A 17530-nucleotide genomic window follows, 5' to 3' on the forward strand; every position below is an offset into this window, starting at 1 on the left:
ACAGCCCGCAGGGATCAGTAGGGCAACAACATGTATCGGCACCTGTGTTCAGCCGGCCAACGCACCCGCCATTGCCGCCAATGCCGCCAACTTCTACTGTTACCGCCAGATCGCACACTTCCAAAAAGTCAGCAGTGTGGGATTTTTTTAATGTGTGTGCCTCTGACAAAAGCATTGTAATTTGCAATGAGTGCAGTCAGAAACTGAGCCTTGGTAAGCCCAACAGCCACATAGGTACAACTTCTATGCGAAGGCACATGAGCGGCAAGCACAAAGCACTTTGGGAGCAACACCTCAAAGGCAACAGGCAAACTAAAAGCCACACTCCTTCTGGTCCAGCATCTTACTGCTCTACCTCTGCTCTCCTTGACCCGTCTGAACCACCCTCCACTCCGCCTTCCACCTTGACCACCTGTTCCCATTCCCAGTCATCTGCCACCAGCCAAGTTTCTGTGAAGGCCATGTTTGAGCGTAAGAAGCCAATGTCTGACTGTCACCCCCTTGCCCGGCGTCTGACAGCTGGCTTGTCTGCACTCTTAGCCCGCCAGCTTTTACCATACCAGCTGGTGGACTCTGAGGCCTTCCGCAAATTTGTAGCAATTGGGACACCGCAGTGGAAGGTACCCAGCCGCAATTTTTTTTCTAAAAAGGGAATACCACACCTGTACCAACATGTGCAGAGCCAAGTTACCGCATCTCTGTCACTTAGTGTTGGGCCAAAGGTCCATATGACTACTGACGCATGGTCCTCCAAGCATGGTCAGGGCAGGTATGTCACCTACACTGCCCACTGGGTGAACTTGGTAATGGCTGGGAAGCAGGGAATGGGTAGCTCAACAACAACAGTGGAGTTGGTGTCACCGCCACGGATTGCACGCGGTTCTGCCACCACCTCTACTCCTCCATCGCTCTCTACCTCGTCTTCTTCTTCTTCTTACTCTGCTGCTGGGTCCTCCTTCTCCTCCTCCACACCTGTGCACCCCCAGCTCCCCCTAGGCTATTCGACGTGCCAGGTACGCCGTTGTCACGCTGTCTTGGGGATGACGTGCCTGGAAAGCAAAAACCATACCGGATCTGTACTCCTGTCATCTCTGCAGTCACAGGCCGATCGGTGGCTGACCCCACACCAACTGCAGATCGGAAAAGTGGTGTGTGACAATGGAAGCAATCTGTTGGCAGCGTTGAGACTAGGCAATTTAACACATGTGCCCTGCATGGCACATGTGTTAAATTTAATAGTCCAACGTTTTGTCTCCAAGTACCCAGGATTCCAGGACGTTCTCACCCAGTCCAGAAAGGTGTCGGCCCATTTCAGACGTTCCTACACAGCCATGGCACGCCTTGCTGACATTCAGCAGCGCTACAACATGCCAGTCAGGCGTTTGATTTCTGACAGCCAGACTCGCTGGAATTCAACGCTCCTTATGTTGGAACGTCTGCTGCAACAACAAAGGGCCGTCAACGAGTACCTTTTTGAACTGGGTGGTAGGACTGGATCTGCACAGCTGGGGATTTTTTTCCCCCGTTACTGGGTGCTTATGCGCGATGCCTGCAGGCTCATGCGACCTTTTGAAGAGGTGACAAATATGGTCAGTCGCACCGAAGGCACCATCAGCGACCTAATACCCTTCGCTTTATTCCTGGAGCGTGCCGTGCGACGAGTGACAGATGAGGCTGTAGACCAGCGTGACGAGGAGCTGGAAGCGCACGATTTCTGGTCGGAATCACCAGAACGAACCCAGGCACCTGCTGCAACGCAGGGAGAGGTGCCAGAAGTGGAGTCAGAGGAGGAAGGTGGCTTTGTGGAGGAGGAGGAGGAGGACCAACAGGAGCAGGCTTCCCAGGGGGCTAGTGGTGACCTTTTGGGGACCCCTGGTCTTGTACGTGGCTGGGGGGAGGAGACCGTGGATGATGCAGTCCTTGATAATGAGGAAGCGGAGATGGATAGCTCTGCATCCAACCTTGTGAGAATGGGGTCTTTCATGCTGTCATGCCTGTTGAAGGACCCCCGTATCAAGAGGCTTAAGGAGAAGGACCTGTACTGGGTCGCAACGCTACTAGACCCTCGGTACAAGCATAAAGTGTCAGAAATGTTACCAACATACCACAAGTCCGAAAAGATGCGGCATTTACAAACCAGCCTGCAAAACATGTTGTACAATGCTTTTAAGGGTGATGTCACTTCAGGAACTCATCAACATTCCAGGGGCAGAGGTGCCAGTAATCCTGCCACGAGCACACCTGCAAGGACAAAGCCCTTTGGCCAGTCTGTAACGTCAGACATGCAAATGTTTTTCTGTCCAAGGCAGCGCCACAACCCTTCTGGATCCACCCTCAAAGAACGCCTCGACCGGCAGGTAGCGGACTACCTGGCATTAACTGCAGATATCGACACTCTGAGGAGCGATGAACCCCTGGACTACTGGGTGCGCAGGCTTGATCTGTGGCCAGAGCTGTCACAATTTGCCATGAACCTCTTGTCTTGCCCAGCCTCAAGTGTGCTCTCAGAAAGGACCTTCAGTGCAGCAGGAGGGATTGTAACTGAGAAGAGAACTCGCCTAGGTCACAAAAGTGTCGATTACCTGACCTTTATTAAAATGAATGAGGGGTGGATCTCGGAGGGTTACTGCACGCCGGAAGACTTGTTCTGACTTCTATGCAGCTGTCCTTCTCTTCAAGCCTCATGACTCCACACACAGCTGTCCTTTAGCGTCCTCCTCCTCCCTCCGCCACCGTTACAAACTAGGGTGCAAACCCTACTGGTTTAATTTTTTCTGGCCTCTGTGCTTCAGTGGCTGCAACCAAAAAAACTGGGCAAACAATGTCTACAAGGTCAACGTATGGCAAAAAATGACTATTTTCAGCATTTATATGGCATATTTTTTCTGGCAACTGTGCTTCAGTGGCTGCGTCCAAACAAATGCATATTTTCTGCATTTATATGGCATAATTTTTCTGGCCTCTGTGCTTCAGTGGCTGCAACCAAAAAAATGCATATTTTCAGCATTTATATGGCATAATTTTTCTGGCCTCTGTGCTTCAGTGGCTGCAACCAAAAAAATTTATATTTTCAGCATTTATATGGCATAATTTTTCTGGCCTCTGTGCTTCAGTGGCTGCAACCAAAAAAATGCATATTTTCAGCATTTATATGGCATAATTTTTCTGGCAACTGTGCTTCAGTGGCTGCGACCAAAAAAATGACTATTTTCAGCATTTATATGGCATATTTTTTCTGGCCTCTGTGCTTCAGTGGCTGCGGCCAAAAAAACTGGGCAAACAATGCCTACAAGGTCAACGACGTTGACCTTGTAGGCATTGTTTGCCCAGTTTTTTTGGCCGCAGCCACTGAAGCACAGAGGCCAGAAAAAATATGCCATATAAATGCTGAAAATAGTCATTTTTTGCCATATACGTTGAGTCAACGTATGGCAAAAAATGACTATTTTCAGCATTTATATGGCATATTTTTTCTGGCCTCTGTGCTTCAGTGGCTGCGGCCAAAAAAACTGGGCAAACAATGCCTACAAGGTCAACGACGTTGACCTTGTAGGCATTGTTTGCCCAGTTTTTTTGGCCGCAGCCACTGAAGCACAGAGGCCAGAAAAATATGCCATATAAATGCTGAAAATAGTCATTTTTTGCCATACGTTGACTCAACGTATATGGCAAAAAATGACTATTTTCAGCATTTATATGGCATATTTTTTCTGGCAACTGTGCTTCAGTGGCTGCAACCAAAAAAACTGGGCAAACAATGTCTACAAGGTCAACGTATGGCGAAAAATGACTATTTTCAGCATTTATATGGCATATTTTTTCTGGCAACTGTGCTTCAGTGGCTGCGTCCAAAAAAACTGGGCAAACAATGCCTACAAGGTCAACGTATGGCAGTTGTTTAAAGAGAACAGTAGATTACTAGCCAGCAAAGCTACCTAAGCTAAAATGTCCCTCAAATCCCTGCAGACTTCTGTCCCTCCAATACAGAGCAGTATCAAGCAGATTACTAGCCAGCAAACTTACTATCATCTGTCCCTGAAATCACTAACAGCTCTCCCCCTACACTATCTCTTCCAAGCACACACAGGCAGATTTTTCAGATACATTTTTGCCCTTGATCCCCCTCTGGCATGCCACTGTCCAGGTCGTTGCACCCTTTAAACAACTTTAAAATCATTTTTCTGGCCAGAAATTTTTTTTTTAGATGTTAAAGTTCGCCTTCCCATTGAAGTCTATGGGGTTCGCGAACCGTTCGCGAACCGCTCGCGTTTTTGCGCAAGTTCGCGAATATGTTCGCGAACTTTTTTTCCGACGTTCGCTACATCCCTAATAGTCAGGCAATTTATTCTTACATAATACAACATAACAGTTTTGTCTGGGTAAGCTGTTGGAGTAACACACAGAATGTCAGCCAAGGACTTACCAAAGACCCACCTCTTGGTCCAAGCGTTATATAACTTTCAGAAGGCATTTACAGTAATTATGACAAGGGGTTCACGGAAATACCATACATGGTCTGGCAAGGAGACTTACTGGCATATATTTGTACATTCCTGTAAGATGTGCAGTTTTGCAACATAAGAGTTTCTGGTTCCAACTGTCCACAGCCTCGTAAACATCTGTTGGCTAAACATAGCCATTGTGGTACAGACAACTATTGAGCAACACTTCTGCAAAAGGGCATAAGAGACTTGCTGACACTATGCTGACACTCTGGAATCTAAGTAACAGAGTGGGGATCATTTATTTGTATGGCCTAGTATAAGTTATATGAGTGACCATTGTCCACAGTTGACCATTTAGCCCTTTTAGTCCATCCTGCCTTGGGCCCTATAGCGTTATGGCGTCATAGAGGGTGGGGGTGACAACTATCAACCCTCTGACACTAGCCATTCGTCCGTCTTAGGATTTAGACCGTTCCAGATATACATTATAATAACACAACTTCGTTAGAGATCTTCGCTCAGGCTAATTTGCATACGGCAGGAAATTATACTGTTACATGGACATATATGTTGCAGCAAATACATTATATTACACATGTCCAGGGAACCTTAATAAAGACAATATAGTTGTTATAATGCCCTACACATGAGCTCACTGTATAGTTTATGTTCCATATGTTAGAAAATGCATGGGGGAACGCAAAAAACATTTTTAAGGACTTTTGCAGGCTATCACTCTGAAAAAAGGAAGACACCAGCTTTTTTTGGGATTTATAAAATTTTTTCACTAAAAATGTAGGAAATCCTATGCACTCCAATGCACTTTGTCTGGTCTGAGCTGGCGAAGGTATGTCTGGTGAAAGAGGTAACGTTCAGTAAAATCCACTGAATTTGCGGAGTTAGGTCCATTCGCCAGAGCAAAAATTCACCTGGCATTAGAGTGCGAAGCAACGCTAGCGTCTATTTCCTTCGCTAGCAAAGTGACGCCTGCACCCGTTAGTAAATCGGCGAAGTAACGAAATGACGTTACACTAGCAAATCGTCGCCAGCATTAGTCACTTCGCCCTTTAGTAAATTTGCCCTATAGTAGATGACATGCTAAATCAATTTAACACAAATCTGTCAGCCTGCCTTAAGTTACCCATTTTAAAGCTCCTGGCAGGGACAGAGCAATTGCCATGATCAGAGAGAAAATGGCATGGCCAGAGCGGAGTGGATGTGGATAAAAATCAACTTGATTTGGTTTTCAGGCACTCAATGCCTCTGTTCCTGACTGTTTTCTACAGTATGCACTTTTAGGTTGGTCTTGGTGTGGGTTAGGTTGGCATTTTACCAAACTATGGAAATTTGTGGCTTCTGGACATCTTCCAAATCTTTTTGACACTGCTTATTAAATACAGAGAAATCCACCTTTTTACTGCCCTTCCTGTAAGGATAAAACTCGTCGCCAGCATTACTGATATCCATATGTCCTTTGAAACCTTTATGATTTCGATACTGTTATCCTTAGTTTCCAAGAGCTGTAACGTCACATTCAAACATCCAGTGAGTAAATATTCTGGCTTTCAGCTAATTATTATTTTGGGTGAATTCAAGAAGGACCTCTCTCCCGCTTTTCTGCACCTGCAGGTTATCTGATGTGCTACAGAACTGCTGACTCTTTTTGTTTTGTCAGTACGCCCAGAACTGACATTTAGCCCATTAGCTGCATAACAGTTTCAATACATGAAACGTATTTTGCTACCTGCAGTATAACACTAGGCCTTAAACGCCATGATTTGCAAATCTATCCATCTTGTTTTAATTCTTTTATTGTAGTATTTTGTTTTGTTTGAAAGATATCTTTTAATAGGCCAATAAGTTGTTATTCTTCCTGGTCACTATGTTCTGTTCATAATGGTTGTCTCTAATGGTTTTACATTGACTGAACAACAGACATCTAAAAAAGGTCTTGTTCATAGGTTTACTTTTTATTTATTCAAATCTTGTTCTCAGTATGATAACAATTAAAACCTGTCTATAAGGCTAGGGCCACATGTAGCGAAGAAATGCAGACAGAGAATCTGCTCCTCTGCTGCTGCTATGCTGCCACCGAAATACATTGCCTTGGCTTCGGTGCAGGTAGATGTGCCAGATTTCGGTGTGAAATTCAAAATCCTATGTTTGCTGCGGAAATCCGCCATTTCTGTCTGCTGCCAAGCGGAGGCAATGTATTCAGGTGCAGGCACATCTAATAGCAGAGCAGCCATGGATGATCCACTACATGTGGCCCTAGCCTGAAGTTTTTCCTTCATCCAGGTCACAATATACAATATCAAGCCATGATAAGACTTAAACAACCTCTCTTAAATGATAAGAAACAATTAGGCTACAGATACAGACCAAGGCAACAAGAGCCCTTTAGGGTAAGGCCAGACGAGGAGATTCGGGGAGATTTTGACGCCTGGCGACTTATCGCCACGTCTTTTGCGCGACTATCTCCCCGAACTACCTCAGCGTCTTTTCCCCATAGGCTACAGCGCAAAATTGCCTGCGCTAATGCACACGCGGCGATGCGTTTTCAATAGTCGCCCAAAGTTGCCTCAGTGAGGTAACTTTGGGCGACTATTGAAAACGCATCGCCGCGTGTGCATTAGCGCAGGCGACTTTTCATTCTAGCCTATGGGAAAAAAACGCTGAGGCAGTTCGGGGAGATAGTCGCGCAAAAGACGTGGCGATAAGTCGCCAGGCGACAAAATCTCCCCAAATCTCCTCGTCTGGCCTTACCCTTAACTGTGCCTCCAAATATGCCCCAGTATCTCCCCATCTTCTTTTCTACTCTAAGCTGCTGTACATTACCTGAGCATAGGAACTGACCCAAAATATGCACTATATTCATAATTGTATGTTTGTAAGTGATTTTATAATCTAACACGATAGTAAATGAAACGAATGAACAGCCAATATATCACTGTAGGGTAATGGCACCCAGGTACAATTTAAGCAGAACATTATATGGTAGCTCAATATCATGGGGCCAAAGCCCCCCCCCCCGGCTGCAACTAGAAGATACCCAACTGATCCCCAATCTGATGTTCAAGTCCAGATTCTATATAAATGACATCTATAAGACAGAACTGGAAGTAGTAATGGAAATCTATGTGGCAAAAATAATGTTAATACTCACAATTACAGCATCCTGCCCTCTAGCCTATTGTGCACTCTATGTTTTCTGGATAAAAAAACAAAAAATATAATTTTTCTGCTGTTTCATATATTAAAAGTGTGTTGTATGGGTGTGCAGTTGAGGCTGTAAGTTACATTCCCACAATGTACAAAAAATATATATCAAAGATATATGTCCTGAGGCTCAATTATTGTAAAAATAAAATTATTTATTGAAGTTCATATAAAAATTGGTACATACTGACCCTACATGACCCACCTTACGCGTTTTGTACCCTCCGGCACTTAGTCATAGGTGTCTCTTCCCACATTCCCACACTGCACAGAGAATTATTTGCCACTTTATAGGAGGAGAAAGATATTTTGGCAGATTTATAGGAGAGTGTTCTCTATTGTAAATCCAATAGAAGACATCACTTTTGGTTCACAGTCACCTCTGAGTGTGCCAACGATGCAGTAAATGTCCTCATGTACTAATACAAAAACACTTGTCCTGTAATGTCAGTAGTGATCATAAAACACTTGTTCAGCTTGCTGATGTAGAAGCATTTTGACCAGTTCCAGCAAATAAATTGGACACCCTCCCCCCACAGAGATTTCGATCAATAAGTGTATTTGTAGGAACCAGTGAGGCAGAGATTCTATACTGATATACAGCTTTTCTTGTGGCAGTTCTGATCCATTACAGGGCAATGCTCGGAGGCAGAAGGACGTCTTACCTTATGACAAGGGGAGGGACAGTGCTGATCAATAAGAGGGACTGCTGGGGGTGGACAGGATTGTTAGAAGCAGTACTGATCCATTACAGGGTGCTACAGTGATTAGAAAATAGCATTACTTGATTGCAGAGGCTTCTGGGGGAAGGTAGACTGTTTTGCTGTTATATATATAGTGAATAAAGTACCCCCTCTTGTAAAATATAAGGATATTATAATTTACCGAGGAGTTTCATGACCATGGGGGTACTTTATTAATTATAATACACAAATTTCAATGAGTCATGTGACAGAAATTACATCAGAACTCACTGTTTATAAGGATATAATTTACAGGATATTCATGTCTTTTGTGTATTATATGCTTATTACAGGGGGTTTCTAGGAAATGGTGTTAATCATTTAAAAAGGGCACATTGGATAAGAGAAACATGCTTATACATCAGTGAAGAAAAAAAACCATCTTATCTTATGGGCCATCAACATTCATCTATGCCCCAGGTCACAACTTACTTTCGCCTTTCATGACACTTGCCCTTTAAAGAGACAATTCATTATTTACCAGCTGCATAATCACCCTTTGCATACTTGATAATTTACTTCTCTGTTTATCATATTAATCCACGGTGTTGACTCATATTGATTCTTTGAATACCTTTTCAAACATGGGAGAGCTCTTAGCACACTTTATTTTCAGCAGCTCGCAGTGTCTTTCATGGCTTTCGGCGCTTCACAGGTAAGAATGACTTTTGAGAGAAAGTGTGTAAATATTTAATCAGAAAAGGTCCAGTGAAACTTTTCCTTTTTTTTTTATATGCTTACAAACTTTTTGAAGAATGAATTATATGCAGTGCTTCAGCAGATCTATAGCTCAGACCATACCCATTCAGAAAGACCAAGGACTGTGAGAACACATATAGTCTATACTGTTCCCCAGGGGATATTTCATATTGCCAGTGAAGCGACAATTAGGGGCAGATTTATCAAGGGTCGAATTTCGAGGGTTAAAACCCTCAAAGTAAAATCGAATAAAAATCGCTCGATCGATCGATCAAATCCTTCTATTTGATCGATTCGAACAATTTTAAGCGATCAATCGAAGGATTTTTATTTGACCCAAAAAAAAGTGCTGGGGAAGGTCCCCATAGGCTAAAATTGGACTTCGGTAGGTTTTAAGTGGCGAAGTATGAAGTCGAAGTTTTTTTTGAAAGAGACAGTACTTTGATTATCGAATAGTCGAACGATCTTTACTACAAATCGTTTGAATCATTTAATTCGATCTAATTTGACCAATTCGATGGTCGAAGTACCCAAAAAAATACTTTTAAATTCAAATATTTTTTTATTCAAATTATTCACTCAAGCTTAGTAAATCTGCCCCTTAATATCATATATTATTCATATCAGCAACTGACAGGGAGTCATTTACAGAGGTGAAAGGAATCCAAATTGCATATTCTATGTGATCAAGGGATCTCTATCTTGATTTTCACAATGCTGCTTGTTTGCGTTTATGTGGGCTTACAAGGGAAAACAAGTCAATTTGTGTCTTACATTTGAAGGGCTTCTTCTTTTTTGAAATTGTCTAATAGAATGTTGTGGTATGAATATATAAAGTCTCTAGATTTTTCCGTTGAGGTTCCTTTTCCTCAATCTCCTGCCCATGTCCACCTGTAAATTAACTATTACAAGCCCAAACCAGCAGGTGCATGATGTGGTGTCACCAGAGCTACAGGTTTTAACAGCTAAACATGGTAAATAATAGGCAAAGCATAACCAGGATAAACAGATGAAACAATGTAATACAATGGAAAAAGGGCTGCTTCAAGTTGCGCTGTGATGAATGCAACATTAAAGGGATACTGGCATGGGAAAAAAACATTTTTTTTCAAAATGAATCAGTTAATAGTGCTGCTCCAGCAGGATTCTGCACTGAAATCCATTTCTCAAAAGAGCAAACAGATTTTTTATATTCAATTTTGAAATCTGACATGGGGCTAGACATATTGTCAATTTCCCAGCTGCCGCAAATCATGTGACTTGTGCTCTGATAAACTTCAATCACTCTTTACTGCTGTACTGCAAGTTAGAGTGATATCACCCCCCTCCCTTTCCCCCCCAGCAGCCAAACAAAAGAACAATGGGAAGGTAACCAGATAACAGCTGCCTCTAAGATCTAAGAACAGCACTCAATACTAAAAACCCATGTCCCACTGAGACACATTCAGTTATATTGAGAAGGAAAAACAGCAGCCTGCCAGAAAGCATTTCTCTCCTAAAGTGCAGGCACAAGTCACATGACTGGGGGCAGCTGGGAAATTGACAAAATGTCTAGCCCCATGTCTGATTTCAAAATTGAATATAAAAAAATCTGTTTGCTCTTTTGAAAATGGATTTCAGTGCAGAATTCTGCTGGGGTAGCACTATTAACTGATGCGTTTTTAAAAAAAAAAAACATGTTTTCTGATGACAGGATCCCTTTAAAGTCTGCTGCCCATCGGGCTATACATGGCCGGATTTGTTTTACCAATTTCCACGATATTGCATGACCACCTGGGTAGGGATGTCACCTCAAGGGCCACTTTCTATGGTTGCAGCTTCTTTTCACTTCTGAGAGAGAATAAAATGTTGTGTATGCAGATTCCCCCATGAGCCCCCCTGACTTGGATGGATTCCGTTCTCAAGCTATCCTTGGTCACTATTACCCTGGCTGGCCTTGAGGGTAACCACCTGTTTGGCTGTTAAATGCTCTCTTATCGGCAATTCCCTTTAACTCTTCTACTTTATAGAATGCTGTGATTTCTTTGTTCAGGGTTCGAATTATTCTCAGTAAAGTCAGGTGGCAAATGCCACCTACAAAATGCACAAGCATATTTCTGTGTCTCACCTCAATGTGCAATACTTACTACTCATTTTGCGTGCCTCTAAAAGGGCAATTGAGTGTAGCAGTACATTTAATTGTACACACGGAGAAGACATTTCCTCTAGGTGCTTATGTTTGTACTGAATAGCAGCTGTATCTCTTTGATGAATTGTTACCAACAGATTATTTTCTCTGAGAGCCATACTGCACGTCTGTAGCTAGTAATCTACTCTCTGTACCATAGAAAATCAATAGAGTGAATCAGCAGACTGTGTTCCTTCCTTCTTTCAAGCACAGCAAAATAACTATGACATTTATCAGAGCCCTATCTCACACTGTAAGCCAAATCATTTCATGGAGCCACAGTATAAATGCTTGAACTCATTTATTATTTGTCAAAATAGCAGTAGTCTTGAGGCACTTGATTATTATTACTCTTCTTTATTTGCATAGTGTCAGCATTTGACACCTGACTTTACTGAGATTTTACATAATTCACATCAGTTTCTGCCCCAATGGAGTTTACAATCTAAGATCTTTATCATATACACATACAATGGTCATTTTAACAAAACATCTGGTAGGTGCTACCTCCCACACCATATGCAACAAGTCTGCCATACCACATGACATAGGTGTACCAGCAGAGCAATTTGGTAGTCAGGAAGGTGGCACCCAGGGACACCTACCCTCACTGGGCTTTCTATAGGGCAGAAGTGGCTGGGAACATGTTGCAACAGAGAACATAGGGCTTTTTTTTTTTTTTTTTTTTTAGAGTTCTCTATTGTAAGGAGCGCTTCTGCATGCTCCTCTATGCACTGAATCCAAGATGGCAGCTCCCATGCAAGTGACATCATCATGCCTTGGTTTAGTGTGAAAATTTTAAATAAAAAGACACCAGAGACCACCAACGGGACTTTTTCTTCCTTGCCGGATTTGCAGATTCTTGATCCCAACTTCAGCATCATAACTGCTATCTGGCATTGACATCTATTACATTACTTACATTGCCCCTATAATTTATTGGTGGAAATGATCTCCCCTGTGAGCAAAAATGTAGATCTGCTATGTGTTCACACTGTAATCAGACAAATGTTTTTGATATTATTCTTCATTTTGTAGGAAAGTGAGTGTTATGCATATATTTTTTTTAGCATTTATTTGCTTCAAATGGCAAATATAGCTTAACAATTAACTAGGCTAGAAATTAAAGGGATACTGTCAAGGGAAAAAAATGTTTTTTCAAAATGAATCAGTTAATAGTGCTGCTCCAGCAGAATTCTGCACTGAAGTCCGTTTCTCAAAAGAGCAAACAGATTTTTTTTTGATTTTTTTGATTTGTGATGGTCTATGTGTGCTGCTTCAGAGATCACCTGACCAAAAATACTACAACTCTAACAGGAAGAAGTGTGTAACGTTGTTCATTGTCTCATGTGACCTGACATATACAGTTTGTTCAGTATGTTTGTGTGTACTGTGAATCATAGAATCCCAGGGGTCGGCCCTTAGTTCTAAAAATGGCAATTTTCTATTTAGACTAACCCAATGCCACATACTACTAAAAAAGTATATTTATGAAGATGGTTTACACATGAACTGGCATGTACGTGAAGCAAAGCACCTGGTGACCATTGTGCCTGGCACAAACATTACAGTAATAATCTCATTAAAATGCCCACAGATATACCATATATAACATCAAGAAATATTTAGTAGAAAACACAAAATAAAAAGCAATGGGAAAATTGTTCCTTGCTACCTTTAAAATACAGCAGTATAACATTACTGCCGTTATCCTGCTAGAAGTTTGCTATTACTATGTGCTAAATGTGTCACAGATCAATGAGTGGGTGGGGATCACTGACAGGTTTACCTTTATTCCTATAAGGGTAGCCTTAGAATTGTGAAATCAGTGAGGCTTAGGCAGTATTAATGAAACTCTGTCCTGCATTAAAATGGCAGAGGTCATAAGATGATAGCAAATGGAATATAGTTCCAAGTAGAGCATTATGTTGCCAGTATACATAACCCCCCCTTCCCCCTTTGTGGTTAACAGGAGTCCATTATGCAGGGGAATACTTCACAAGGACCAAACGTGGAGTAACTTCAGTTTCCTTATTTGCCCTGTTTAGCTGAAGAAATAACAAAATCCCTAGAATTTTCATGATTAAAATAATAAGCAAAAAGTGCAAGTGCTTTTCAATAACAAAAGGGGTACATTGCCAATCAAGGCAGCCATGACAGACAAATATGGTGCCCACCTTAATGGAATTGTTCAGTTTAGAAATAAAAACTGTATAGAAAAATGTTTCTATATAGTTAGTTAGCCAAAAATGTTATGTATAAAGGTTGGAGTGACTGGATGTCTAACATAATAGCCAGAACACTACTTCCTGCTTTGCAGCTCTCTTGGTTTCTGCTGATCTTCTATCTATTTACCCAGTTTTTATTTTTTCACTGAACTGTTCCTTTAAGATTAAGTGACCTGTTCAGGGTCCCAAGAAATAAATCGATTTGTATGACAGCCCACATTAAAAACTGGGACAATTTCTAAAGGCAATTTGCTATAAACTTGAAAACATAGCCGTTAAAAAGCTACTCTTGTCAACAAAAAATGTTACTGTAAATATATTTAAGTCAATTCTATTGCAATACTATAATAGCACTAGTATTTACAAAGAAAAAAAATAGAGGGTTTCATTTCCACGAGCTCCCCAAACCTAACCTAAATATATTGGGCTCATTAGGTGGACTCATTGATGAACAGATGCGTGAGCAAGCCTTCGTCTTGTAATGATTTATTCTTGTGAGCTTTTAGCACAAAAGGGTTGTTTGTTCAGAGTTATTTACATGCACAGTCATAGAAACACTCACAGAACAAAATGCTGTGTCTGTAAACAATATTTGCATTAACCCAATTTGAAGACAAAAACTCCAGTTGATATGAGCAATTCTGTGCAGCTTAGTAACTGATTAATATACTTACTGTATGTCTCACACAAATCAATAGAAATATTGTGATTTTTAGCAAACTTAGGGGCAGGTTTACTAAAAGGCAAAGTGAAAATTCACCAGAAATCCAATCTGCAGGGACATCGGCAATTTACTAACAGGCCTAGATGACAATTCGCTAGCGAAAGAGCTAGCGTAGTTTCTCGCCCTATTGCGAGGCTAATTTTCGCTCAGGCGAAAAACACTAAAGTGTGAATCTTATAGAACATTACCTCTTTCGCCAGAGTTTCCTTTGCCAGCTTAGACCTGGCGAATTGATAAGGTGAAGCTACATCCTCCTCAATCTTATGTCAGTGACATCATATCCTGTATGCCTAAAAGTTCTAGAAAACGCTGGTGTTTTTTCATATTTTAAAGTGGGATTGCCTTCAAAAGTTCTAACTATTAAAGATTTGTGTTAACATTTTTTTTTATCAACCATTTGAGGGGCATGCCACATTTGTTTTAGGGTGGGCTTGTGTCAAGGGCATTAGAGGATCTATGTTGTCTTTATTTTGCTTCCTTGGACATTTTTTAATAAAAAGTGGCCACTTCAAGCATTTGCACCAACATATCTATGACCTATATGTACCCGCCCTATTCAAAATATAGCGTAAGTGTACTAACAAAATTTTTCTAGGCAGAAATGAACGCTAGCAGAAGTTAGCTATGGAATGTATGGAGAACCAAATAAAAGAAAGATCCCTAATTCAGAAATCCCCATATCCCGAGCAGTCCGGATAATAGACCCTATTCCTGTGTGTAAGTATGTATATATATATATATATATATATATATATATATATATATATATATATATTTATATGTATACACACACACACACACACAACATAATATGTATAATCTCTGTTAAAGTACTGTAGAATATTTTGATGTTATTTAAAGAAAGAATACTGAATAAAATAGGGGTAAAGGAGGACCAAGTCTCTGCAATGCTAATGACAATATTACTTGTTAGAAAAAGATATTTCAGTGTGACCTTCCTATGACAGATAATGTAATGCAATGTGTGACTTTAGGAGTGCGAGTTATTTAACAACCTATATACACTATGCATTTCTCATGAATTTGTGAGATGTTGGTAAAACAACAGGTTTTACTCCCTTTGGCTTTGTGTACACCAGGGCGGGGGTGTTTACTAGGATGCAAACGGTCGTTTTGTCAGTTCTAAAACTGAATTATGCACATGCTAGGATATGGAAACAACTGCCACAATATCTGTCCGTAGAGAGAATAAAGCAAATATTTTTGAACTAAGCCTTATCATTTTCCTGATCCCTAATATTAAGGGGGTTATTTAGCAAAGTTTGAGTTGTGTTTTCCCATTAAAAATGTTGAGTTTTTAAGGTTTTTTTTGGTCAAAACAGGGCCAGAACTAGGGGTAGGCAGAAGAGGCAGCTGCCTTGGGTGCAATGATAGGGGGCGCTGGGCAGCTACCTCTAACATTGTCTTCTGCCTACCCATGTTCAAACTCCTTACTCCCCTTCCTTCCCTCTGTCACCCACCCCTCCGTAACTCTCCCCTCCCTCCTGTCACCCTTCCCTCCATCGCATCTCCTCCCTCCCATCCCCTTTGTCGCTCTCCCCTTCATCATACATGTGCACAAGTGTGCACGCGCGTTGGGGGGGGGGCTGTCCGGCCAAGTTGCCTAGGGTGCCTGGCCAGACTGGGTCAAAAATCTATATTTATTTTATCCTGTTTTATTACTATTGAAGCTTATTTATTATTAAAAAAGCACAATTTAATCGGGTTCGGGACAAACCAGAAAGTTTTATTTTCAGATTTTTGCCCGAAAAGTCAGAAATAGTAGGATTTTCGGGATAATTCCAACGCACACAACAGAAAATTCCAAACAGGATAGGGACTTCTCCCATTGACTTATATACAACCTTGGTAGGTCCGAGATGCTGGATTTTCAGATTCAGACTTTTTCCACCCTTCAGGTATAATAAATCTCTAAAAGTTTGCTTTTTTTTCCACTAAAAATTCAGATTTTATAGTAAAAAACTATTTTTTTGAGTTTTTGGCATTCGGACTTTAATAAATAACCCCCTAAATATAATAAGATTAGGTGACGTGCAAAGATACACAATAGGACAGAGGTCTCAGCCCTGTGAGTTTACAATCTACAGTAAACTTGAGATTTGCTAGATTAGATTTATTGGGCATGCCATTCAACTCCAGTTAACTGTAGTGGTAATTATGTTTGTGAGAACATGTTAGAGAGATTATTTTTCAAAACTTTAAAGTTAAACTTTCATGTAAGGTTACCTCAAACCCAATGGCACCTTTGAGAACCAGGGCTCCATGTCATTTTCAACTCTGTCTTTTGGGTACCAGAGAGCTCTGGCAATAGGCCCCTTAAAGTTTGGTGATGTACTGTATATTACAGGAAGATCCCTTATTTGGAAAACCCCTAGTCCAAAACATTTCAGATAATAGATCCTATACCAGTATGAGACTGTAAGGACAATTGCATTTTGGGCACATACCTCATGTGCAGATGTCAAAATGCCTGAAAAAGCTCCCTTTTTACTAAATCTTGCAATTTGATTGGCTTGCCTTCATGTACGAGTCAAATCTAAATACATTTTAGGTTAATGTAAATTATGATAAAACTAATAATGTGGCTGACATGTAACACTGTTTCTTTGTGAAGTCATAAAAACAGTAGAAAATTATAATATATTTTACAAGTGAAACAATACAAACAACATACAGGAATCAAACCAGGGGCAAGTCTACTCCAGATCTATTTAGGTATAGAGATTAAGTCAGATGTAAAACCTTCTGGAATGTCAAGTGTCCCTCTCTACTTCCAGCAGTAGCTTTGTGGTTTACAAGTCTTTCTTTTCTATTGTAAAGTTATTGTAAAGAGCCTCTTATGATCTGAATACTGTAGGCAACTGCTGTTGGCACCGTTCCATTGGCAGACAATTAGCCCAACCAGATTTTGTTGCTTTTGTAGAGAGATGATAGTATATTGGTAAAATGCCAGTAGGTGCGAAATTTGCTGTTTTTGTAACCAAATCAACTTCAAAGTATTATAGCATAATTGTCAATCACTGGTTATGCCATTGACTGCTTAAAAGAAATTGAGAAAAAATGAATGGACTAAAGTTGTTTTAAGTGTTTGGACAAAGGAATTGGGAGCCTGGCAAAATCAAATTACTTACTTTCTGCTTCACTTAACTTTATTGAAAACAATTATTTAAACCTTGTCACATCTACTCTGATTCCAGGAAAGCTTTCAGGCCACATACATTACTATAATTAAGAACCTAGGGGAAAACAAAAATACACACTGTAATGAAAACCTGGCGCTAAAA

The sequence above is a fragment of the Xenopus laevis genome, chromosome 1L, assembly GCF_017654675.1.
Source record: "Xenopus laevis strain J_2021 chromosome 1L, Xenopus_laevis_v10.1, whole genome shotgun sequence".
Lineage (NCBI taxonomy): Eukaryota > Metazoa > Chordata > Amphibia > Anura > Pipidae > Xenopus > Xenopus laevis.